Source organism: Coturnix japonica, chromosome 6, assembly GCF_054131305.1.
Source record: "Coturnix japonica strain WE chromosome 6, WE-NBRP24, whole genome shotgun sequence".
In the NCBI taxonomy this organism is placed as follows: Eukaryota; Metazoa; Chordata; class Aves; order Galliformes; family Phasianidae; genus Coturnix; species Coturnix japonica.
The window spans coordinates 29508463-29532545 of NC_140668.1; the positions used below are offsets into that span (position 1 = coordinate 29508463).

General features: G+C 40.2%; 1 non-coding gene across 2 annotated transcripts in view; it reads left to right on the plus strand.

The window, feature by feature from the left end:
• Positions 1–24083, plus strand: part of LOC107319302 (uncharacterized) — a 334287-nt gene that overhangs the window by 259382 nt on the left and 50822 nt on the right. For both annotated transcript variants that reach the window (XR_014947523.1, XR_014947522.1), the window contains one exon: positions 361–622. This is a non-coding gene — a transcript (uncharacterized LOC107319302). The remainder of the gene's footprint in view (positions 1–360; positions 623–24083) is intronic.

Genomic DNA, 24083 nt, shown 5'->3' on the forward strand with positions numbered 1-24083 from the left:
GACAGACTGACTGTGCACTATAAAACTGTACTGCAGATATTGCTTAAAGGACCAGCCACGTCTCTTGCAGGCTCTGAGCCCATAGGAGAGGCTCAGCTTCATTCACCCACACAGTTTTATCTGTTTTCAAATGAGCTGCTATTAATCCATTGTACCCTGAGGGAGTAATAGTTGTGATCTCTTTGCTGACTCTTTGAGACATCGCTGTTCTCTCCAGCAGAATTTCTCAGCATGTACCACAGGATTTCCCCATGCTTCCAAAAAGTTAAAGAGGTTTTCAGGCCATTGGAGTTGGCTGTTGTCTTCACAGAACTGTAAAAATCTGAGAATGACTCTGGACCTACCTCTTATCTGTTTCAGGTGGCCTGTGCATGGAGTTCTGAGGTCCGTATCCCATAGTGCTGCAAAGGGTTCTCGTGGCTCCTGGCATAGCCTGTGCAGTCTGCAGACGATGGAATGATTTGATCTTGTCCTCCTTCAGCTGGCTGACAAGGCCATTCAGCTGTGTCTGTAGGATCTGCCCGGGTATGGCATTGTCTTAAGGAAGAGCTGCTGCCAGTTTTTCGTTTCCTCTCTGTTTTCCCCGCTGCAAGCTAACTAGAAGCCAGATGTTCAAGAGAAGGTAAGAAACTTGCATGAAAACATCTGTATTTCTGTGGGTCAAATGCAGTTCCATCCAAAGAGCTAATTCTGCGCAGCAGCTGTTTTTGCATAGATCAGAAGCTGGTAGCAAAGCAATTCATTACTAACTTTCAGCTGGTGTGGTATTTCATAGGATGTGCAGCTTCATGTAAGCTGTATTACTCAGCAAGTGAAATGTTTCTGCACAGTGTATGAAAAAATAATGTTCTTATGCAGAGAAGGAGCATATGTTATGTTGAAAGGAACTTCGCAGATCATTAGATAATCTCAGATTAATATTCTTCTGCTATGATGAAATACTTTGTAATCTTTTAAATATTTGGTTGTGTCAAATTTAAATACATTGTAGGGAAACTTGGTCTTGAAGATGTCATTTAACAATGGAATGTGATTGACTGTTTGGAACTTTAAATAACTCATAAAATGGCACAGGGAAGGAGGTGAAAGCAGATAGCTGATACAGCCAAGTTGTTAGTAGAGTCGATACAGAGTGTGTCTGAATGTGGGCAGGGACATTCTTAAAAGGCTTTTACAGCAAAGAGGAATTATGTGATTAGGAAGCTAGGGTCAAGAGTGTGACCACAAGTTGCATGATGTGAATGCAGAGAACAGAATTACTGTTGTAAACAGCAGACCAAAGCGAAGAGTGACAGCACCTGAAGTGCTATAGTAGTCTAATCTAGCAAATCAGTTAGGTCCATCTTCCTGATATGAAATATGAAAATAAATTTGCTAAGAACCTTGTGGTCTTAATCTAAAACGTTTCTGTTATTTCCTGGAGTCAAGGCCAAAATGTTCTGCATCGTTCAAATTTCAGCCACAGCAGAACTTGTAAATTCGGGTAATGTATATGCCAGTAAGAGTGTAACCTGACAGACTTAACAAAAAAATGCCCATGCATCATTAGAATATTTATTCTGCGATACTCTTCAGTTACTACAGACTGTTCAGAATGGCTGCCTTTGTCTCGCACTGATTGTGACGTGTCTGTGATTTACTGAAGTTATCAGTGAGTTTTTAATAGACATGTCCTATTCTCAATCTCCTGGCAATAAAATGCCGCTATAAAATGCAAGTATTCCAAGTATAGTCACTTCAATAGAATAACTGGTAGAAGTGCATTTGCAGTTTATGTAATGGCTACCATGCAAAAACAAGCAGAGCCAAAAGTGCAATTTTACTAATCTGTGGGACGTATTTTACTTCACAATTCTTCTGAAAGATTCTTACTGGCATTTAAAATAGAGACTGCATTGGACATGAGCGTAATTGCTTCAAGTATAGATGTTCTTTTTATTATTTTTTTTTTTAATCAAGGAGAGTGAAAACAAACTTTGCAAACCATCAGCTACATCGCCAACCATTGGTAGACTTTCAGAGCTTGCAAAAAGTCTTGTTTGACTTAGTAGGTGTACTTAACATGTTGTTTGAAGGGAGAATGGTGAATGCTTCTCTGCCTAGCTGGCATTATCTACTCTGCAGTCAGTAACAGGAGGGAGTGCACGTGAGAGATGCTAAGTTGTCTTCTATGAGTCCATTTCAATGCTGCATCTACAAGATCGTAACTTAGGTGCTAAAAGCCTTTAGCTAAAAATAGATGGTATGAATTACCCCTCCAGTAGTTCTTTGGTATTTGTGTAAATCTTTTTTCTAAGGATCAGTCCTCTAACCATCTTAAAAAGCCTAATAGTTCCTCCTTTGATATGGAGAAGAGGTCATTCCTGAATGTGTTTCTATTAAGAATTTTTCTCTAATTGTGCAATGAACTGTTCCTTTTTTTCCTCAATAATGTCTATGTATTTCTGTTTAATTTCTCTTTTGTGGTCTTCTAATTATCTGAATGGACCTGAGTATTGCCTTGGGCAACTTTCAAAGCCCCTTGTGAATTACAGGCTTGACATTAAGGCAATTATATATAAATTTTACTTTGCAAGTTTAAAATAATGCTGTCACATACATCTTTATTGGAATGTCATAGTCCTATCAGCATTTTTTTTTCTTCTTCTTCTAACCCTTTTTCTTAATTTAGAGATTGGCACATTCCTTGACTTAAATGATTGCTTAATGTCGGTATCTTCTTTCTTGGTGTGAAATCACTTGGCTCATCTCAGATTTCTTTTCCTGTCAGTAAGTGTGTTACGGTTGTTACCCCCAATGTTAATCTCAGATAATATTCAAATGATTTCATCCAGTTTTTACCAAGTGAATGGATATGATCCAATTCAATGTTATTTAGAGGAATTCAGTATAAAGAGGTCATAAAAACAGTGACTCTTGCCTTCTTCTAGTCTTGCTATCTCTATACTTACAGTACGCAATCAGTTCTGAAGTTTCCAGGGATGCTGACCATGAAATTCTGTTTCTGAAGGTGCCCCAAAGGGATGTATGAATAATGAAATACCCTCCGTGGTGCTAGAGAGTGAATGACCAACTTTCACTGATGCTTGTCCATGCCTTGCAGGCCTGACTGCAGTCAGTGTGTTTTTCTGACTGCTTCCTCAAAGCATCATGGCCTTACTTCTCACTCAGTCCAGAAGGTCAGCTTCAAAACCAGCTCAGTGAAATGGAGTCCTGTACTCACTGTGTCAGTATCTGGTGCATGGCAGGTGCCGTAGATGTGCAAATTTAATCTTAGTTCATTTAGGTCTAATTACTCTGTCAGCACAAACTGTTTTGCAGTGAATTTATGCTTGTCTACTACACTTAAAAACATAGGCTTCGTGTTCTTTCCCCCTCTATTTTTCCCATTCTGCATGGCTAAATGCATGTCATATCTTAATTTAAGTGTAAAAAAAGAAAGCATGATATTTGGGAGGACAGTAATTGTCTTTAAGATGTCAATAAAATTAAATGACATCCTTCTTGTACTCACTTTTCTTAAGCTCAGGATTTCCTGTCTTCTTTCAGCTGCATTTTAATGGGTTTTGAGTTCATCAGGTTACTGCACTGAAGGTAATCTTCATATGGTAGAGGTGCTGCCAGGCCTACAAGAAAGGCATTGCTGTACTTCAGTGTTCTGGAGATTTTTAACAGAGTTGTAGCCAATGAATGTTAGGAATTGCAAACATAATTAAGTCCCTGTTTCCTAAATAATGGGCCTTTTCAGATTTAACAATATTGCTTGCCATGTGCCATAGTTTTTGAAACCATTATCTGAGCGTGTATTCTCTTGCTCAGAATTAATTCTCCCAGGGGTATTGTATTAAACGAGGGTGAAAATAGATACCTTCAGTGTGAATGCACTGGGATTAAATTCATAACACATTACTGTAATGGTAAAGAGATTGCTTAAGAAGCTTTTATCATTTTATATTTGAAGAGTATTTTAAAAAATATAATTGAACCAACAACCATGGCGTGATTTTAGGAATGTGTGATAACCAAAGTTCTGATTACATTCATCTGAAAGGATTCTACCCAAATCCCTGAAGGCCTACTGAATTCATGTCCACACAGATCATGTTGTAATGATCCCTAATGTATTTATTATGGTTTTTCTTCTTCCTTATTTATTTATTTAAGCCTGTTTGGACTTCAGCTCTTTGTAACAGTATCTAGAAATTTCTCACATTTTTTATGTATCACCACTTGGAATGGTTACTGTCCTTCCCTCAGTTATCATCTGTTTCATTCTGTTATTCAGTAGTGCTGATTTTTCTGATATTAGAGAGCTATTTATATTCTGAATATTAAATCTCTGGATGTTGCTTCTGACTTTTTTTAGTCTGCTCTCTGGACAAAGATACTTCTGTCCCAATCAACAGTGGTTTTAAAATCACCAGTTCCCCCTGGCTTTTGTGGGCACTGGCTCCTTTACATTGTATTTAGTGTGGGCTAAAGCGATCCCTTTATCAGAAGGAAGGAACAGAAGGAGGGAAGTAGCACACGGTGTCCAAAACTACTCAGGTTGCAATGCACACACCCACAGGACCCTGCCAAGCAGCCCCACACAGGTCTGGGGGCTGGAATGGGCAAAGAGTTTGCCCTGGCCCTACTGTGCAGCAGATCCATGCTGGCTGCCTTCAGCCCTGCCTTGTAAATGCTCTGGGCTGAAAGTAGAATGCTGCTACAGTTGTGGACACATTATTCTTAGCTTGCTTGTAAGTCAGACTGTTAGTAGTTCTTTCTTTGTGTACTTTGAAGTAAACTGAGTAGGAAACATTCCTTGCCCATTTCTCAGTGTGAATAAATGCTTTCTATTTAATCAGTGAAGGAGAACAGTGGTATGACCCTCCATGCTTACACGATTTTTCAGCATAAGTGTTTTCTTCCTGCGCAGGTGGTACCTCAAACATTTCTTTGGCAGGCAGTGAAATGCGTGGCTAAAAAGAGTTCCTCAACATACCCGTCACACACACCCATAAGTCTCCCTTAGACTGCTCTTCTTAGCAAAACTGTAATTGTACAATGTATGATATTGAAATGAAGTTTGGAAACCACTTAAATTGGCAGTGCCATGTGAAACCTCAAGATGGTAAAATAAAGAACGCTGTGAGAGCTGAGAATGATCTCAGCTTTCTCAGTTTGGATCCAACTAAATCTATCAAGCTAAGTGACAGGTGATTTATGCTAACAAGGAATTGTCTGAGAGGAAAAGAGAACTGAAAGAGAACTGAATTGGGATAGACGTGAGTGAGGAGAGCAAGACACCTGAATTTCTCAGATGTGTCTAAGCATGTCATTGGATAGACAACAGCCGAGAGAGCAAAGAGAAGTCACTGATCAAGCACAGAGGCAACTGGAAAGCCGTAACTGGAGAAAAGTAGGGAGAAACTCTTATGTTTTCTGGACAAAAGCAGCTAGTGAAGAACATACCTTAGCATTGGCTGATTTCATTGACTGCCTTTGTGTCACTTGTGTATTTAGTAAATGCATCTAGCTCCATACCTTTAAATCACAGCCAACAAAGACGCAGCTGAGGCACCCCAGCAGTTGGTGTGAGAGGCCGTGTGTCCTCTGCAGCACATCACTGTGCCTCAGTGCTGCTGTGTGCTCTGCACGGTTGCAGAAATGAGTCTATCCTTTTTTCGGTTATGTCCTCAGTCAAGCTGCCATTTCCATTTCTCTGTTATTTTTCCCCTGTGATTTTCTTATTTAACTAGAGTGGTGATGCTTCATGTGTACACAGCTTGAAGTGCAGTGAATGTTTCTGAGGGAAAAGACCACCACTGTCATTCGATTGTTAACTTCTGCTGTTGGAAGAGGAGATGTTGTCCCAAGAAGCAGCCTTGTGAGCTAATGATTTGAGTCCAAGCAGAGCACCTTCAGCTTTTTGGAGCTGACCCTATTGCAAGGCTTGGGGGAGTCCTGCAGGTGGGTAGGAAGCAGACCAAAGAGGTGGCCCGTGGGCAAACCTGCTGCAGTGTGCTTCTGCTTCTGGCTGCCTGGGTAGTTGGAAGGAAGGCACTGTGTTCCTGGGAGGCAAAGGGAGAGGTGTGAAGGGAGGAGGCCAGAGCACCTGCCTGCTGGCAGGGAACAGGAGGGTAGTCCCCTTAGTCGCTGCCAGCAGATCTGGGAAAGGGACAGAGGAACTGGCTCCTTGCAGGAGGGCTGCAGTGAGCTGCCAGCAGAACTAGGCTAATGCCAGTGATGTTAGGGATGTGTTTGTCAACTTAAAATACATTAAAAAGTATTTAACTCTGAGATTTGCTTAGTTTTTTGCATTTTCTTTTCATCAAAAGCAGCGAATATTCAGCTTGTTGAGAGGTTGGCTATAAAAGCTCATCTCTGGCACAGCTGCCATTTATTCAGTTGCACAGTAACTTTTTCATTTTGTGGTGATTTTTGATATGAAAAAATCATCATGTTTCAGACGAGCTGCTCCTTTTTTTCCTTTATCATTTTTTAAACAATCTTTGAAATTCTGGAATAAAAAGCTGGAAAGAAGTGTCAGAGCTGAGCAGATCCAGTTCATACTCTGTGGTTCCAGTACTGCATAATGAGATCTTCTGCAAACTTAATTAAATCTCCTTTTAGCACTGTTCAGCCCTGCCTACAGATTTCCATATGGTTACATAATAAAACCTGTATTGTTGTGTAATTACGTCAATGATGTTGGTTGACTGAGCTGACATCAGGTTGCTTAGTTTAAAGATGAAGCATTTATATGCATTTCCTTCGCTGTGTGCTTTGTTACGTGCACTGTTCACCTGTGCTCATCTGTTCAGTGTTTCTAGGTAATTATTGCTATTTAAGACCCATTTAATTGTAACTCATTACATTTATTTTAATAATAAGTCCAAAGAATATATATTTCTCCAGTCTGTGCAATGAATTCTTTTTATGGTAACAAGTGAAATTCTCTTTTCAGTAATGATGGTTGCATTCTGGTAATTTACGCGGCTTAATTGGAATATTTCTTGTCACAGTCCTTAAAAATAACTTTTTGGGTGTATTGGCAGTGCATTCTAATGCCACTTATTCATATAATTTGTCTTAGTGGTGCCACTCTTCTGTGACTCTTACTGTCGTGCTATAGATCTGTTAGACACTAAAACCATCTGGGTGTCTTAATTGATTATTCTTGTGCGAGTATTAAATGGAGAATTACAGCAGTAAATTCCATCTTCAGCTTTTGCTACAGTGGCTCATGCTTTAGTCCTTTTTGTGAAAAACTTCTGTTTTTCTTAAAACATTTAAGATGATTGTAAGGAAGGCTGGTGAGCCTTTGAGTTGGTGCAAGTGTCTGTTTAATATTCATCCTTAGGAAGTTTGTGTAAGAAAGTTGTGAGTATACAATTTGTACCCTTCTGCATTGGTTACTGTGCCAGTGTATGTTTGGTATATTTAAGGGGAACAGAAATCCTTTTGCTGCCTGTGTAGATGCCATTTGCTGTTTGTGAGTAATTTACAGCAAGGGTGATGCATTTTCCCTCATTCTGGAAGAGCTGACTGTTGTACAGCAGCATGTTATCTGCTGAAGCTGGGAGACAGCAAACACTGCACATGAAGCAGTGTCTGTGTAAACTGTAATCACTACCCACATTCTGACATTTTCCAAAGATTTTGACAGTCAGCAGTTTACCTGAAGCTGAGCTGGAAGCAGTTTATTTCAGATCTTTCGAAGGCTTCTGAGGCTAAGAACGAAGCAGGGTGAGTGTCTGCTGCTGTGCTGCTTCTCCCTGACCTGGGGAGCCATGCAGGGTGAGGGCTGTGAGCTCCATGTGGATGCAGCCAGGGAACAGGAGTGGCTGCAGGACAGATCTGCTCTTCGATCTGTTGTACCCCTTGAAAATAGCAGTATCTGCTGGAGCAGTCACAGTGCCATTTTTCAACTTAAACTTGCTTCCCATGGCTGAAGTCCTGTCTTGTTCAACAGGGACCCCACAGTGCCTCACTTGTGTATCATCCAGCTTTGCTTTTGTCTGTGACCAAGTTAAAGAACATGAGTCAAAGAAATAGTCCTCAATAATCTGCAGAGACCAGAAGGGCTGCCCCAACATAACTATGTAGTGTTGGAACACAACTTCCAGTCATCTTGATTCAAAGACTCTGTATCTCCTGGAAGCTGTATTTTCCAGTCTTCTCAAGTATCGTCTGCTGCAGAAGATGGTAGGCAGTTATGGATGGGAGCACATATACATATGTATCTTAAGCAAAGATCAAGGGAACTATCTAGTATTTGGCTGGTAATTATTCGGGCCTTAGGACACCATTTTCTTGGAAATATACACAGGGGAGAATTGAAAATAACTATAATAATTTATTCATTTCAAGGAAATTAATATGCTAGTTACAAAAATAATCACTCTGAAATGCAAATATGGTTAGAATGGTTTAGCTGGTTAGATATTGGTAATTAATATTTATGGGAGTATAGGTTGTCATCAAAGTTAGCTTTGAATACGCGGCTTATTCCACTTCAAAATTAAGTCTACGTGAATTTGTAAATACAAATTGTGTGAGTTCCTACAAACAGTTTTAGAATCTAATTTTCATTTTGACCTAAATGCTTATTCTGTTTATGTTTCTAATTCTCCAAGGTATAACTAGTGTCTCATCTGCTGTACAAATAGACAGTATGATTGCAGAAACAGAACGGGGAAAAAATTGGAAATCAAAATGCTAAAAAGATAGAATTTGTGTTTTTAAGTAAAGTGTGATGAATAAAAGCATTTATCAGCCGTGCTCTGTGGCTCAGATGTGTATGCTGTGACTGAAATAATCCTTTGCATTTCATTTGTGCTATAGCCTGTACATACAGAAGTCACTTCAGAATCAGCTACTTTGGGACAGAGGACAAAATAATAATGTTATCACTTCTGGAAAAGATTGCTCACTGATCTTTCTTTGAATTCTGGCTACTGGGGTTAACCAGAAAGCTCTTCAAATGTATTTTAATCCTGTCGCGATAAAAAGGGCACGTGTGTACTTTGGTAAGGTGGAAATGAGTCCAATTAGGAATTGCTGTATAATGTAATCCCTATAAAGCTTCTTCATACTAAATATTTAGTGATACTCATACTAAGTCTAAATGGAAAATATTGAGTTCTATGGGGTACCTTAGGGTCTCCCAAATCCTCGTGTTGAGGACTACATATGTTAAAATTGCAAATGTATCTCTGAACAGTAGCTTGAGTTTCTCTCTCCACACTGTAAAAACTAAGGACAGAAAAGGGGAACTGTTCCTGGCAGCGCTCTCAGACCTTGGCCTTTCTTCAGTTCACCTGCAGATCAGTTCCATGGCATGAGATTTTTTGGGGGACTCCAGGAGGTATTTCACGTGGTACCGTATGAATCTCAGTCACCCCAAGAACACCTGAAGTGCTCCCAGAGTTGGGTTCATCAACAGTCTGACTGAAAGCTAAGCAGATATTCCTTTTACTGCATAAGGAGGAGGTCTGAATGTTTGTAAATCTTCAGCTTGGTATGAAGGCCCTTTTTCAGTAATGCCTGTGTTAAACCAATATGTGCTTTGATTAGGACAGTCAGCCAAGTCAGCGTTCCACCTGCTGTGGGGTGCCACTCCACTTGCTGCAGACTACAAAAGAATGTCAAAGGAACTGCAATGTAGTAGAAAAAGCTTGAGAAGTGTTTGAAATATTCTACCAACTATCTCAGACTATGCAAGCAGATAGAAACAGATTAGCTGAAAGGGGCTTGTATTTTCACCAAGTCTGAGGAATACTGATGTAAGGAATTCTTAAGCAGCTCCGTACCTCTTTATATTCAAATTGCTAAACAAGGGTATTTGAACTTCTTTTCTGTGCAAGGAAAAGCACAGAGCGAATCCGGTGGATATTTCTATTCTAATTTAAAAGAGCATAGAATACCAGGGGAATATGTGGGAAAGCAATATTATGAAAGTGTGTAATCTATTTTTATCTAACCTTTAACGCAGTGTAGTACATGAAAATGAGTGGAAAGGTAGTATCTGCATTCTCTGAATCACTTCATTATCAACACTGACTTGCGTGATTTGAAATTGCTCTCCTTATCCACGTTCTGCCTCTTCCCTTATCTGTAGCTGCAATGGATGCCTGGATACACCTATTGATGCAGGTGATGGTGCTGCGACTTTTACCTTTCACTAATATTTCTTTTCAAGCTTTGTTTTACTGCTAATCATTTGCTTTGTGAAAATGTCTCCCTATTCTTCTGTACGTTATATAGAGGATGCCAAATACTTATTTTTCCCGTGTTTTGTTTGTCTGGCCTTATTCTATCTTGTTGCACATAAACATGCTGCAAATTACTAGAAATGTGGGGATGACTTCTGTTCACAAAATGCAAACTTTGGCCTTCTGTACATTTCCTGACTTTGTCTTGAATTACTGTTTTCCATTTTAGTTGTATTAGTCAGATTTCTGGCCAAAATTAACATTATCTTATATTTTTATCATCTCATTAATTAGTTTTCTGGATTTGCACAGTGTCCTGATTTAGAGATGTGGGTTAGAGTTCCTTTTCTCCGCAGCCTCCCTCACTGCTACCTCTGTGTTTCCAAGCTCCTGGCTCTGACAGTGATCAATTTCTACCTAGGATGCATGTGTTTGTCTCCTCTGCCTCATCCAGTGTCTTTTATATTGTGAGTATGAGACAAAGAATACAAACTGCTTTTAGTTTGTGAGAAGGCAGACTCCTGCAGTTCAGTACAGTTAGCATTAAGAGGAAAAGGAAAAAAAGAAGTGAGGGAAACAAGTAGCAAGACAGAGAGATTGCTCTGGAAAGCCTTCCAGATTATACATCTGCCCCTGTAATTTGAGCTGGGATTTAACACAGAAGTAAGGAAGTTGATTGAGTAACTTAACAGTATGGAATAATCTCCCTTTTTTGGTGGCACGTGTTTTTGAATCCCTCCCTCACTAACCAACCCCGTCACCCCAAATGTTAGAATGCTGCTTAGCATACTTGCTAAATATAAAAATTAAACACCTGCATGGTTGTTATGTACAGCTGTACCCATCTGCTGAGCTTGCCACTTGCTTTGATTAAGAGCAGGTTAAGAGAGGCTTTAATTAAAGAAAGTCCGTAACACAGTTAAGCATCCACCTCTTCAGCTTCTTTCCTTGATTATATATTTTTCTGCTTTTCTCCTTGCAAATGACAAATTATTGGCTCCAGAAAGGGTACAATTTAATAATAACAATAGATAATCATTTTCCAGCTTAAATATAGATCATCTAGACAGTATGCTTAGACTGGCACGTCAGCTGTGATTTTGTGAAGCAGTGGTTATTCCTCCAAGTGGGGTGTGGGGTAACAAAGTGCTCTTGTGAGGCAGGTGCTGTTTGCTAGTCGCAGTGGTATCAGGGTTCTGTAATTCTGTGATTCTGTGTGATTCTGTAATACTGTGCTGTTCCCATGAGTAATAATCATAGTTCTCTTTAAACTGTAGTTATCTGTGATTAGTGTAGAAATACATCAGGAAGCATTCTGTGCAGAGGTGCATAAGCCAAGAGAAAAGTTCCACGTAATTTTGTTGTGGAGGGGACATTTCATAATGGAAGCAAGACAACCCAATGACAGTGCAGATTTACAGCTCTTAATGCTGTAATGGCACTGAGGCAAATGGCCTTGGTTCAGTCCCAAGTGAACGTTGGAGCAAGCACCACCTAATCAGTTCGTGCTCTTGAGTTGCAAACTTTCTTCCTTCAAATAGCTGCGACTCAGTAAATTTGCATCTTAATGAGAATTAGCTATATTGAAGTAAACAGTGATAAAATGCATGTAATTATTACTGTGTGTGGTTAATACAGATATTCTTTCTGTAGCACTCTTCTCCTGATTGCGGTTGCTACCCGTGGTCTGTAGTTTGCAAAGAGAGCAGTAATCAGTGATACGTTTAAATAAAAACTAAATGTTTTGTGTGTAATAGAATCATGAAACAGCGCGGGGCTTGAGGGGATGTGGTCTAGCTTGTTGTCAGCACCCTGAGTTTTGCAAATAAAGGTAAAGAAAATGGCAGATAATTGCATACGCTAAGCTGTAAGTGACTCTGAATGGTTCCTGGTAATTGTTTTTTATGAAAGAACCTAAGAGATGAGGGGAAGAAAACTTACAGCCAATACAGCTTCTGTGTGTAAGGAGAGTAAAAAAATGCATGGTGCATTAATAGAAATCAAAGTTCCATCATATCAAAATTAACAGAAGACAAGTCTACAGTAGAGTATTTGATCTCCCATCACAGAAACTGGTAGATCTCTGGCGAGTTGGAGCAGCTGTCATTCCACGATGCTTGTGGACTTAGAGATCGTTATACAGAGCAAGGAAACTTAAGCTGTAGTATTTTGTACCATCTTTCTTGATGAAAGCAGCTGATCTGTGTTTCGTTCAAAATGACCAAAGGAATTTATGTATGTTCTGAGAAAAACTTCAACGTTGATTCTTCAGGACAGGGAGGGGAAGGTGTGAATTGCAGCAAACCTAGAGAACTTCTTCCAAATGAAACTGTTGTTCTCAAAAATATATAGTAAGTCTATCTGAATTGCAGAAGAAAATAGCTGATAAATCGTTGTGCATTAAATTAAGCTTCAGGTGATATTTTATTTGTTTGGGAAATACTAGGGGATATATGCAGTTAGAAGGTAAAAAAGCAAGGAATGATAAATATGTCCAGGATGACTTGTTGGCTATTTCAGAGCTGTTTGTCCAGTTTTCCACAGGAAATAAAGTGATACGAAGAACTCCAGGAGGGCACTTAAAACAGGAGTGAAGTTTTGTGCAGAATCGGTGTTCAGAAGGAGGTCATGTATTAACAGAACAAACCTTGCTAGGATTAGTGAGACAAGGAATAAAAAGAATTATTCCAGACTTCACTTTTCAGTTGAAAGGCAGCCAATTTTTGAATTACTCACATTAAAAGAATGCGTAGCTTATTGATTTTTACCTCTGTCTTTTTGACATTTGTTTTTCAACTTGTGTGATTTGATTTTTTTCTCTTTTCCTAGCACATTTCCATATACAGGCCTAGAAAACAGAAGGTAGAAATGAAAGCAGGAAGAAATAGGATATGAAGGTCTTTCTTAAACATAGGCAACATGTGAAACCCCAGCCGTGTCCATATTCAATAAAATTTCATCTGGCCACTTCTTGTCCAGGATGAGAAGACTTATTTGAGACATGTGACAGTGCCTTCTTCAAATCCTACAAGGGTTTTATGTACATAAATATACATAAAGAATATTAAAACCGGGGTCGGCATTTTCTGCCGAGGTTGTAAATGACTCTTTCCTCAGTAAATCTTGGGATCTTCCTAGAATTTCAAATTGAGTTATTGCTGTAATAAACATTGTCCTTCTTACCTTCTCAGCCTATTGAAATGGTGCTTTTTGAATGAGTAGTGTTTTTATTAACGTTGTTTGGCGTTCAGCAATGTGTGTCTCTGTTAAGGCTCAAAAATGAATCTGATTTCACATCAAAATGAAATGAAGACTTTTTCTCTTTTCCCGTACTCGTTTGTCTTTGCTCTGGGAGCTTACTAAGCCCTGGATTAGGCAGGCTCAAGTGTCCACACTGAAAAACACAAAAAAAGGAGTGTTGATCTCAGGTATCTCTCATCTTAGTTGGCACAGGGAACTTGTGCCTATTCTGAGATCTCATTCTGACCAAAACTTTCATCCAAGACATGAAAAGACTTCAATCCTCCCCAGGAAGGCCTTATTGCAGCCTTTCAATACTTAAAAGGGGCTTATATGAAAGATTGAGAAAGGCTTTTTTTTTTTTTTTTTTTTTAATAAGGGCATGCAGTGATAGAGCAAGGAATAATGTTTTTATAATGTTTTTAAACTGAAAGAGGCTAGATCTAAATTAGATAGTAAGAAGAAAGTTTTTACTCGAAGGTGGTGAGACGCTGGAACAGGTTGCGCACAGAGGCTGTGGCTGCCCCATCCCTGGAAGTGTTCAAGGCCAGGCTGCATGGAGCTCTGGGCAGCCTGGCCTGGTGAGGGGCATCCCTGATCATTGCAGGCGTTTGAAACCAGATGATCTTTACCTGTTTGCAGGAGCACCGCCCTTTCAGCACTTGTTACAGCATTCAGTTTTCTCAAAAATCTGAAGAAAAGCATCCACCCCAACTGCAAATGGCTGCATTTATCAGCAAAGCCATTTATAAAAAATGGACATTTTAATATCAATCAAGATGACAATTTTTACAAAATTGACCTTTGTGAGTAAGGTGAAAGTCACTTTGCATTCTGAGTAACACTGCTAAACTGCAGTGCAGGTATTCCAGCCACTTTATCAGAGCATGCACAAATGATGTGTGGTGTGATTTGGATGATGATTAGAACCTGTTCTTTCTATGTGGCCTTAAAGCTCCAAAGGCTGACCTGAAAAAAGAGATTCTTTTTTTAACTTCAAATGTTAGTGCCTGATAATATTGTGATGTTACCGTATTCTTTGAAATCACGTTCCAGGTTTATAATGCTTTCTAATGATTCTATATTGGTTTAGCATCAGAATTTATCAATGGGGAAAATCCAAAGGTTGTTTCCCCTGATAAAAGCACCATTTGTGTCTATCAACTATTTCAACTATTCCCATCCACTAGCAAAATCCTGCCCTGGATTTTTGCTGGTTTAAATGTTTTAAGTGCTTTCAAAAACAAGGCTGTGAGATGATCCAAGTTGGGGAAGAAATACGTCTAGAATTCACAATAAGGTGGCCACATGATGAGCAGTAGCAAGTTAATTAGTCTGTGCCTGTTGCTGGTGCAGTTGATGTGATGAAACTCCGGGCTGCAGCTGAGTTTATGCAGTTCATCATCCCTTAGGACAGTAGTTCTGCCCTGCAAATAGCAGTGCTCTGTGGTCCTGAGCTGGGCTGGCACAAAGATGTGGTTTTACTGGGATGGGCAATTCAGGCACCTGAGCTTCAGGAGACCCTTGCTGGTTTATCTCGGTCCTTGCAGGTTATATCCATTGCCTCTTGATTCTTTCTAACTCAAAATCCTTGTTTTGATCAATAATCTACTGTCCAAAAATTAACTGTACACAACTGCTGTCCCTGGTTCAATGCATTTTTCTGTAATTTTACGAAGTTCCTTCCAGATTTGAATCATCTTGAGAAGTCCCTCAATAGAGGAGTGATCAGAACTAACAGTATGTAAAATCTAGCAAAATAGAAAGATGTATCTTTAATGCTGGATGAGTGCAGGGGAGCTGTTGATTGAGCACCTGGGGGAGGGGTGTGACTGGACCAGGCAGTGAAGGCCAATTGTTTGCACCTGTGCTCCCAGTGATCAGAAGGGGTGCAGCAGCCCTAGGCTCATATGGAGGCCAGCTACTGAGGGGAGAGCATCTCCTGGACCTGGGCTGTTCCTTATGGAGGAGTGCTGCACATCCAGAGAGCTCCTTCACCAGTTGGGTGAGTGTGACTCTTTTTTCATGTATGACTATTGGCCTGCTTGTGAATACTTTAGGGGAACCACCAAGAACCTGCAAGAAGCAATTTTGCTTCTTCTCATGGTGTGGGGAACAATGAGGAAGAGAAAAAAAGATTGTGGGCACACCAAGAGGAGCAAGTTTTCATTCCAGGTGTGTTGTGCCTTAGTGCTGTGGTTCAGCAGATAGCGCAGGGCTCTGTAAGAGTGCTTGTTTGTTGTCTGAGGGCTGCAGGTCAGTGAAATGTCCAGTGTCTTTATCCAGTGTGCCTGACTGTTCTTTGTCTAAACTGTCTCTGCTGCTTATTATACCAGCTGCCAAAGAATGGATGTCTTTCCTGTAGTGTGTACAACAGGTGTGCAACAAATGCCATCTTGTGCCCTGAACAAAAGAGGAGCATGAAACTCAATGATTTATTTCTCTGACACTTTCATTGCTTTCATTCTTTAAGGCTTTTGTCATTCCTGCTCCATTTGGGGAGATGCAGTCCCTTTATCTCTTGGCTTAACTGATGATGTTTCGCTTCTATCAACAGTACCTATATCTGCTGTTTTTCTCTTCCTTTTGTGGGGTGTTTTTATTGTGTGATGTTTCAGATTAGTAGATGGACTGGATGATTTGGGGGGTTTTTAAGGTTTACAGTACTGTGCTTCAATAAATAAAGAGCTTGTTGATGTTTTTGAAGATACTGAAGGAATACATCTTTGGGGAAAAAATAAGCTGATATGTTTGTAAGGTGGGAAATGCCACCATAACACACAGGGCATTCAGCAGTAGCAGCAGGTTCGGTGCAAGAGTTAACCTTAGATTCAAAGTAGTTGCAGAAGGATGAGCTTTCCATTATTTGTGTCTGAATGACCACCCCAGGATACATACCTGGCATTCAAATCCACGTTTCTTTCATTGTGATTTCTTAGCAAGTATTTATTTATGCTAAATTGAAGCTGTGTGGTATTGTGCTAAATTGTTGTTCTGCTTCACGCTATTCACTGGAAGGAACTTTCCACTGCTTTTGGTTTGGATTAAATATCTGTGATGCTCTGTTATACTTAACATTGGTTGAGTAGAAAACTGGTGGAGGAGGGGATTACGTGTATGTTCTGGACTTGGTTATGTTGGATCGTCTAAATGAAAAGCAAGGAAAACACGCTGTTTCATTCAAGTAAAGGAAAGGCTTGCATTCAGATCCAAGTAGCAGATGTATAGCAGCGCAGAGATCACAAGGTTGTCCACGGATAAGTTTGTTGTTTAGATGCTTGCAGTAATTTTGAGAAGTTTGCATGCTGAGGGATTCACATCAGTTGTCTGCGTCCCACTTTGAAGCTGTTTCTAGTCTGCCATGGCCTGAGTGCAAAAGAAGTAGCGCTCCTTTCACAGAAACAATGCTTGGTTGGCAGCCAAAGTTTGCTGAGAGGACATCTATGCAAACAAAATCAATCCCAATGAAAGCAGAAAGGATAGAGAAGGGGAAATAATGTAGCCAGCAGCATGGCTTGCAGGCTTGTTATGGCACAGCTGTGTTTCACCAGCTGCATCTTGGTAGTAAATGTTGTCAGCTGCCTGATGGCCCTTCCTCATCAGCGCTGCCTATGGCTACGCACAGGAATGAAAGTGAACTCCACTTGTTTGTCTCTCCAGTACTGCCTGCTCTTTCCTGTTGAGCTCACCTCGTATGGTGAGACATTAAGTCTCACCAGAAGCGTGGTTCCAGGCTGCTGCTGTTACCTGCCTGTTTTTTGCTGTGACTTGCTCAGTCAAGGCTGGTTTCAGAAAATATTTGGAGAAGAAAACATGAGTTTAACATTTCAAATTAAATTTGAAATATATAAAATTAAACGTGATGCTGTTTTGAGAAAAATGCCACCCGTTTTTTTCAATAAATGATGTCTATTCCCCTACTCAGTGCAAAGATGCTCAGTGTCAATAGAAACAATTACTTTGTTCTAATTTAATGTGAAGAATGACTTGCAGGCAAACACGCAAGCAGTTTGCTAAGGCTGATATAAGTGGTAGTTTACTTTGGTTAGATAAAGATCCAATCTAAAACAATGAGGTTTCTACAGTGCACCTGGGACCCACATAGATGTTGCAAAAGATTTGAATTGAAAAAAAAAAATATATATGTTCAAAGCTGTTTATTTAAAAACTGCTGTTATAATGAAATAGTACCATGGTCGAGAGATAGTTATGATATACTTTTTGGGACAAACTTATTTCAGACCTTGTGGTTGTTTTTTTAATCACCAATCTCATATTCTGTCCAGTTTTTCCCTTAGCATAAAAGTTCAATTAGAGCAGAGTGACTTACCCACATCTGGAAGTTGGAGCTGGCATTAAGTGCTTTACCTGTACTGTACCACTGCAATTCCTGCTAATTAGGTGCTTGATCACTTCACTACTTGATACAGACTGTTTGGGGCAGACTGGATTCATAGGGTCTGATGATTTTGAATGCTTACCCTTGGCTATGCTGAAATCCAGGGAACTGGGAATTAACCTTGGCAATGCTTTAAGTTTGCTTTCTTATAAACTCTTTGGCAGCTCAGATTCTTTTGTCTGTAGGACAAACTGGTGTACAATAATGAAGAAAACATGCGCTGTCTCAAAGTAACTTTGTAATACTATGTCGTTTTCCTTTTTAAAACGGGAATTATAAAGGCTTTCCTGTGGAAGGAGCTCAGGGTGATGGGAGATGCACATGGAATTGATGACATGCCATCTTTTCTTCTCTCCATACTCCTTCATGTAGTGTCTGCGGTCATGGTTAAAGACCTCCTCTTTGCTCCACCTCTCCCAAATGAGCTAGTTATAAGTTGTGCAGAGATGTCAACTAAACCCAAAGGAGACCCGCTATGATAGTTTGCAGAGCTGAAAACGGCCTTATTTATCCTGGCGCAATTTTAATCAGCTGTCTGGTGCAATCAGTTACCTGTCACCCTCGTTAACAATTTAATTCACCCTATGAAAAAGGGAGGGAGAGGATGACAGATATATATAGTTTACTCCATTACCTCTCCTCTCATGCTGCCAGGAAGAGGCTGCTGCTGCCTCCAGCATGAGCCCAGAGAGTGTGTCGACTGCAGGAGGTTAATGAGGGGCCTGTGTGGACTCGGGGAATATTCTGCAACTTGTGTGCAAAGTTTTGTTCTGGGTAGCAGGGCACTGCTAATATCCATTTCTCTGTATCTATCCATAGCCATGCAGATAGCTGCATTTTTCCATTCTCTGCATGCTGCAGTATTTAGTTGTGCAATGAGAAAACACACTTTTAAGAAAAAATTGCCTTCCTGAACAGCCAGTGCAGGTTTAGTTGAACTCTACGAAGTGATTTTGTTGGCAGGTTCTTAATTCATTGGGATAAATTATACCTGTTTTTAATACAAATAGTGCTGTCTTTTGAGTGGGATTGAGGGGTGAAGGCTTTGAGCTAGGCTGAGTAGAAGGAAAATGGAGATACATGAGTTCAAATAAATTGCAAAAACAGTGATGCAAAGAGAACAAAATGGAAACATACAAAGAAATTAGAAGATAAGATTGGATACTCAAAGAGAAGCAGATTTGAATGCAGAGGAGCTCAATGGCTATAATAAAAGGGGCAGCGGTGTCTGAAGCAGAAGTGAGAGGAATGGTAGCAGATACAAGAGGAACAGATGCCCAAATAGCAATAGCAGTAATATCTCTTTTCAGTGTGCACCCAAACCACTCATTTAGGGGCAGCCAAATAGACTCTTACAGAGCAAACAGGCCATTATGTTCTATCATACAAATATATATTTGGGTAAATGTTGATGCTCAGAGGCACGCTGAGGCAGGAGTTGCTGCGTGCTCAGCAGCCCTGTGGCTGTGCTGTTGGTTAGCAGCAGCCCTTTCTGCAGGGCTGACATTTGTTCCTATTGATAAGAGGCAGTGGTCAAACAACTCCAGAAGTTGCAAATGCTTTTAGTCACTGGTTTTCGGTTTAGTCAGTCTGTTTGGGTGTTATTTTGCTTTGTGTTTTTTTTATAAGGGGAAGTTCTTGGAAGTCACCAAATCTATCTGTCTTTGAGGATGAATACATTCCGTATATTTCCTAAACTCAGGGGTAGCTTTTGCATCCTGCATTGAAGTGCAATGCCATTTTCCGTTTTAAAAAAAAGCAATAACTCTGCAGATGTAACAACTCTTAAGTTTCCAATCCACTCCCACATTTTAGAATCTTAATTCATTGCTTTAATTTGGGGGGAGGGGAGTGGTAGTCAAAACCCCATTCTTTTCGGCATAAAAATCACAAGGGGCTCTTGGAATTGTCTGTGTGAAACAGGAGTTGCTTTAAAGAACATATTGCAAGACCTTGATTTAGCAATTGCTGAAGCAGTGCTTAGCTCTGAAATTAGGAGTCGCCAGGCGGCAACAGCAACGCTCTTGCTTCAGAGTTGTGCACAACCAAGGCCTTAATGTCTCACGTGTCCTGCTAAGCAGGCTCGTGCCTCTCTGCTGGGGGCATCTTCCTGCACATGCTTCCATCGGCAAGCTCTGCCTTCTGAGACATGCATGCGCAGCTCCACTGACATTGCTGAATGTGGCCACAAGTTTTTACCCACAGGTATAACCTAAAAATGTCTGATCACTTGATAATAACAATAAAGAAATATGCCCTTGTGCAAAGATGTCTGATGGCGACTTTAACCTTGAAGCTGCATTTCACATCTGAATTCTAATTTCTAGTAAACCTGGGATTAAAACGGGGACATTGACACAGCAGAAGCGCTGCCACAAAGAGAGCAAGTCACACACTTCATTGTAACAGCTTTTGATTGCCTGGCAAAGAGATGCGTAATAAATAAACATTATTTTAAAAGACTTGATAGCACAATGAATTTTTCAGTGGGGGAAAAACAGGAGAGAAAGTATTTAAAAATACATGAGTTTCATATTTGATTGTAAGTCAAGAAGAAGCAGGAACAACCACAAAACTGATATAATGGCAGCAGGCACCAGGCTCCCAGTCTTGAATTAATGAGGTTATTCATAATATGGAGGGAGTGACAGAGTGATTAGTTAATTACTGTGCAGAAACATACAATTAATGCACAACTGGAATTAGTGTACAGTGAATTAAACTGCTACATAATGCAAGCAAGAAAAAAATGAGAAGGAAACCTTGATTGCTGATTGAAGTTGTTACTGCAGCAAAAAGTCTTTTGAAATCACAATAGTTCAGCTATCAGTGTGTTTAAATTGCATGTTCTGCTTCCAGCCTGTTGGTAGGATTGGTGCAGCAGAGTGGTTTGTGCATTAATTGCAAACTTACATGTTGATACGCATCTGAGGACAAGTGCATAAGAGGAAACAAAGGGATGATGATAGGAAATTATCATGCGTTGTAACAGAAATGTTCTGTAATGCTCAAATGAACTAGTAGATATTCAAACAGCCAAATGTAATCAGCTGTGCTGGACAGGGTATGTGTCCTGTCATTGGCAGAGGGAAGTCGTGCCCCAGGCCCAGCAGGCAAGGACTGAGCTGGTGCTGGGGGTGGATTACCAGCCATGGGTCGCACATCGACAGCCCTATTACCTCTGCTCTGCAGGGACAGCACAGCTCGTGTGCTTTTCCTTTTGAGAGCAAGGGGTAAACAAGTCCCCTCAAGCTATACTGGAGCATAACTTAGAGCTGCCTTGGGTCTACTCAATGTCAGTGAAAAGAGATTTTTATTTCTGAAGCATGCTGTATCTGCTGCTCACCAGTGTGTTGCACAGGAGCTGCAGGTTCTGCACAGCAGCCCAACAGCTGAAACCTTGCTCTGCAGTGCTGCATGTTACTGCACTCACAGGCCAGTTCTGCAGTGGTTCAGATAAGAGTTTGCAGATGTAAGTGTTTATATCTTAAACTGCAGAAAATTGAGCTGATAGCATAATATTTCAATAATGTCCTGACTGTTCCCATTTAGCTAGCAATATATGTAAGGGCTATATTTTATATCTAAAGTAAGATTTTGTTTTTATCCAAAGGAAGCTAAAAAATCTAAAGTAGGAAAGTAACTTATAATAGCGTACATAAAGATAACCTCAAGGGAATTAGGCAAAAGGGGAAAAAATGGGAGTGTTTTGCAGAAGTGCTTTGTGTACAGTCACTGATTTATTTTATACTCTGTTTGTTATGGTATAGCATTTATTGCACTGCTGCTGGTCTGTTTCAGCTGTATTTTAAAAACGAATGGTAGTGAATTTTATTGGGTCGTGGAATTTTGCCCTTATATTTTAAAAAAAAGAGTTACAAACACATTTAAAATAATTAATTATTATTACACATCTCTTCTGCGTTGGTTCTAAAGTACCAGTGGGTATATATTGCTATAGGAACCTAAAAACTTCTCAAGAACAGCAAGAAACCAAGTTGGGAACTGTTGAAATTGTAAGTCTCTGGAAGATGATCTTTTAAGGAATGGTTGAGAGTTAACAGAGAAACTCAAAAATCCTGGCGTTCTCCTATTGTGGGCCCCAGTTCAGCAAGGCAATCAAGCACTGTTAATTTGGCTGCTCATACTCTGCAAGGTGAGTGAAGTTCTTTGAAAGCCTTTCATTATGTCACCAGAAGCTGTAAGGAGGTCACTAATTTTTTCCAGGTCATTTCTGAAGGAGAACCTTCTAGATAATTCTGTGAGAAAAGTCTGCCTTTAGTAAGTGCTTAAGTTTGGCCCTATTAAGTTGAGGGCAAAAGTCCCATTAACTTTAATTGCCCGGAATGGAGCCGCTGGGAGTTAGGACAGCAGGGAGCTGGGGCTGGGAGGCTGTGTGTGGCTGCTGCAGAGCTGAGCCTGCTTTCCTCTTGGAGCTGTGGGGAGGAGTGGGAGATTTCCCGTAATCTCACTCAGAGATTGAGTGGAAAAAAAAAAAAAAAAAAAAAAAAAAGCCCACAGAAATATCCCCTGGCACAGAGCAGCAAATCGCCAGCCTTATTGCATGGAAATGACTGGAAATAGACATTTTCTTTTCTTCATTGCTTGGTAAAATAATTTTCATTATCAGCTGTCTCTTCTTTACCAAGATCTGGTTAAAATTCATACTGTCTCAATCAGTCTGGGTTTACCAAATCAGAAGAAAATTGGGTTTTACTCAGTCTTATCTTGGATTCTCCTTTTTTCCCTCGCTTCCATCCCTGTCTTCTGCTGCTGTTCCACTGAGAAATTAACTCAGCCTTTCAGGCTGCGTGTGAACCAGGTTGGGAATAATGAGAAAGCCTCAGTTACTGGCAAAGGTATTAGCTTACAATAAGGTGCTGATCCTTGAAGTGCCATGTTTGTGTTTAGAGGTGGTAAAATGAGCAGCAACAGAAAATTAAGTATTCTCTTAATTTAATGATTGGCTTGTTAATATATACAGTATTCTAAGCAAAAAGGGCAGCTGCTTGCATGTAGAAGTTCAGCCAACAGTATTTTTGGTGAAAGGCTGTGATTGTTTAATGTTATTAAACAGGTCTGAGGTTTGTGTTGTAGCCAAGGAGATGGGGAACCCATCAGGGCTGTCCAGTGAGAAAGGAATTGTTCTGCATCATTTCAGATGCTTCTTCTGTACAGCAAAGAGAACTTGCATCATGAAGCACAGAATGATCTGAAGGATCTGAGACTTTGCTTCCCACAGAATGCATTAGGCAGGCCTGTATAGCCTGAGCGAGGCTTGTGACACTTTCCAGTAGAAGTTGGAATTTCTTGGTTGTTCATCTGTCAGAGTACAGCCGACACCTTCTCTATGCTGGGAGCTTTACCTGCTTCTTTTGGAAATGGCTCATTTGTAAAGATTCAGTGTTCTAAATTTTCTTTATCCAACAGACACTGCGTCTGTGTGGGCACCAGAAGGTTACCTACTGAGGCACTGGGTGTGCAGCTTAGCTTCAGGGCAGGAAGATTAACAGTAACTGTAAGCAATGTTGGAGATCTTAGCCCTGTGTCAGCACTCACAGGTATTTCAACTGCAAATGTACAATTATACTTGCAGGTTTTTGTTTATTATCAGTTCAGTCTGCTAGTTCCAAATAAAAAGCAAATGGAACCCGATGGCTCCACTATCCCTGAGAATGGAAAACAAAGACCTGCCTTCACCTTGTCCTAGCTAAGTTTCTGAATAAGGGGTGGTGACAAAATGTCACCATTTGGAAAGTACAGGCTGCTTTGTCTTGGAGGAAAAGGAGTGAAGACAAGGCAGCAAAACACTGACAAATACGAAGGGATGTTTACACAGGATGCCCATCCTGCAGGCTCCTGCACCATGTTTGAAAATGCTTGTGAGTGTTGTTTTTTAGGCTTTTAGAGCATTTTCTTATGTTTACAAATGCATCTATTGTATGTTGTATTGGTTTTAAAGCACCTGAATAGCAGGTGTCACTCCACAACCATTGGCCTTCTTCTCTGTTGTGTTTTATTTTACAGTGCTGGAGGAATACAGAGCAGCTCTTCATGAGCTTTAATTTTCTTATTTCCGTGATGTGAGGGTAGTGGACCTCTCAGGGTGTTTTGAAACAACTTTGACATTTTCTCTGGATAATTCCATTTCTGAACGTGCCTGCTCACATTCTGTCCCTGTGTTTCTGTTAATAACTGATATTTTTCCAAGGATTAAAGGCAACATTACACAGTAAAAACAG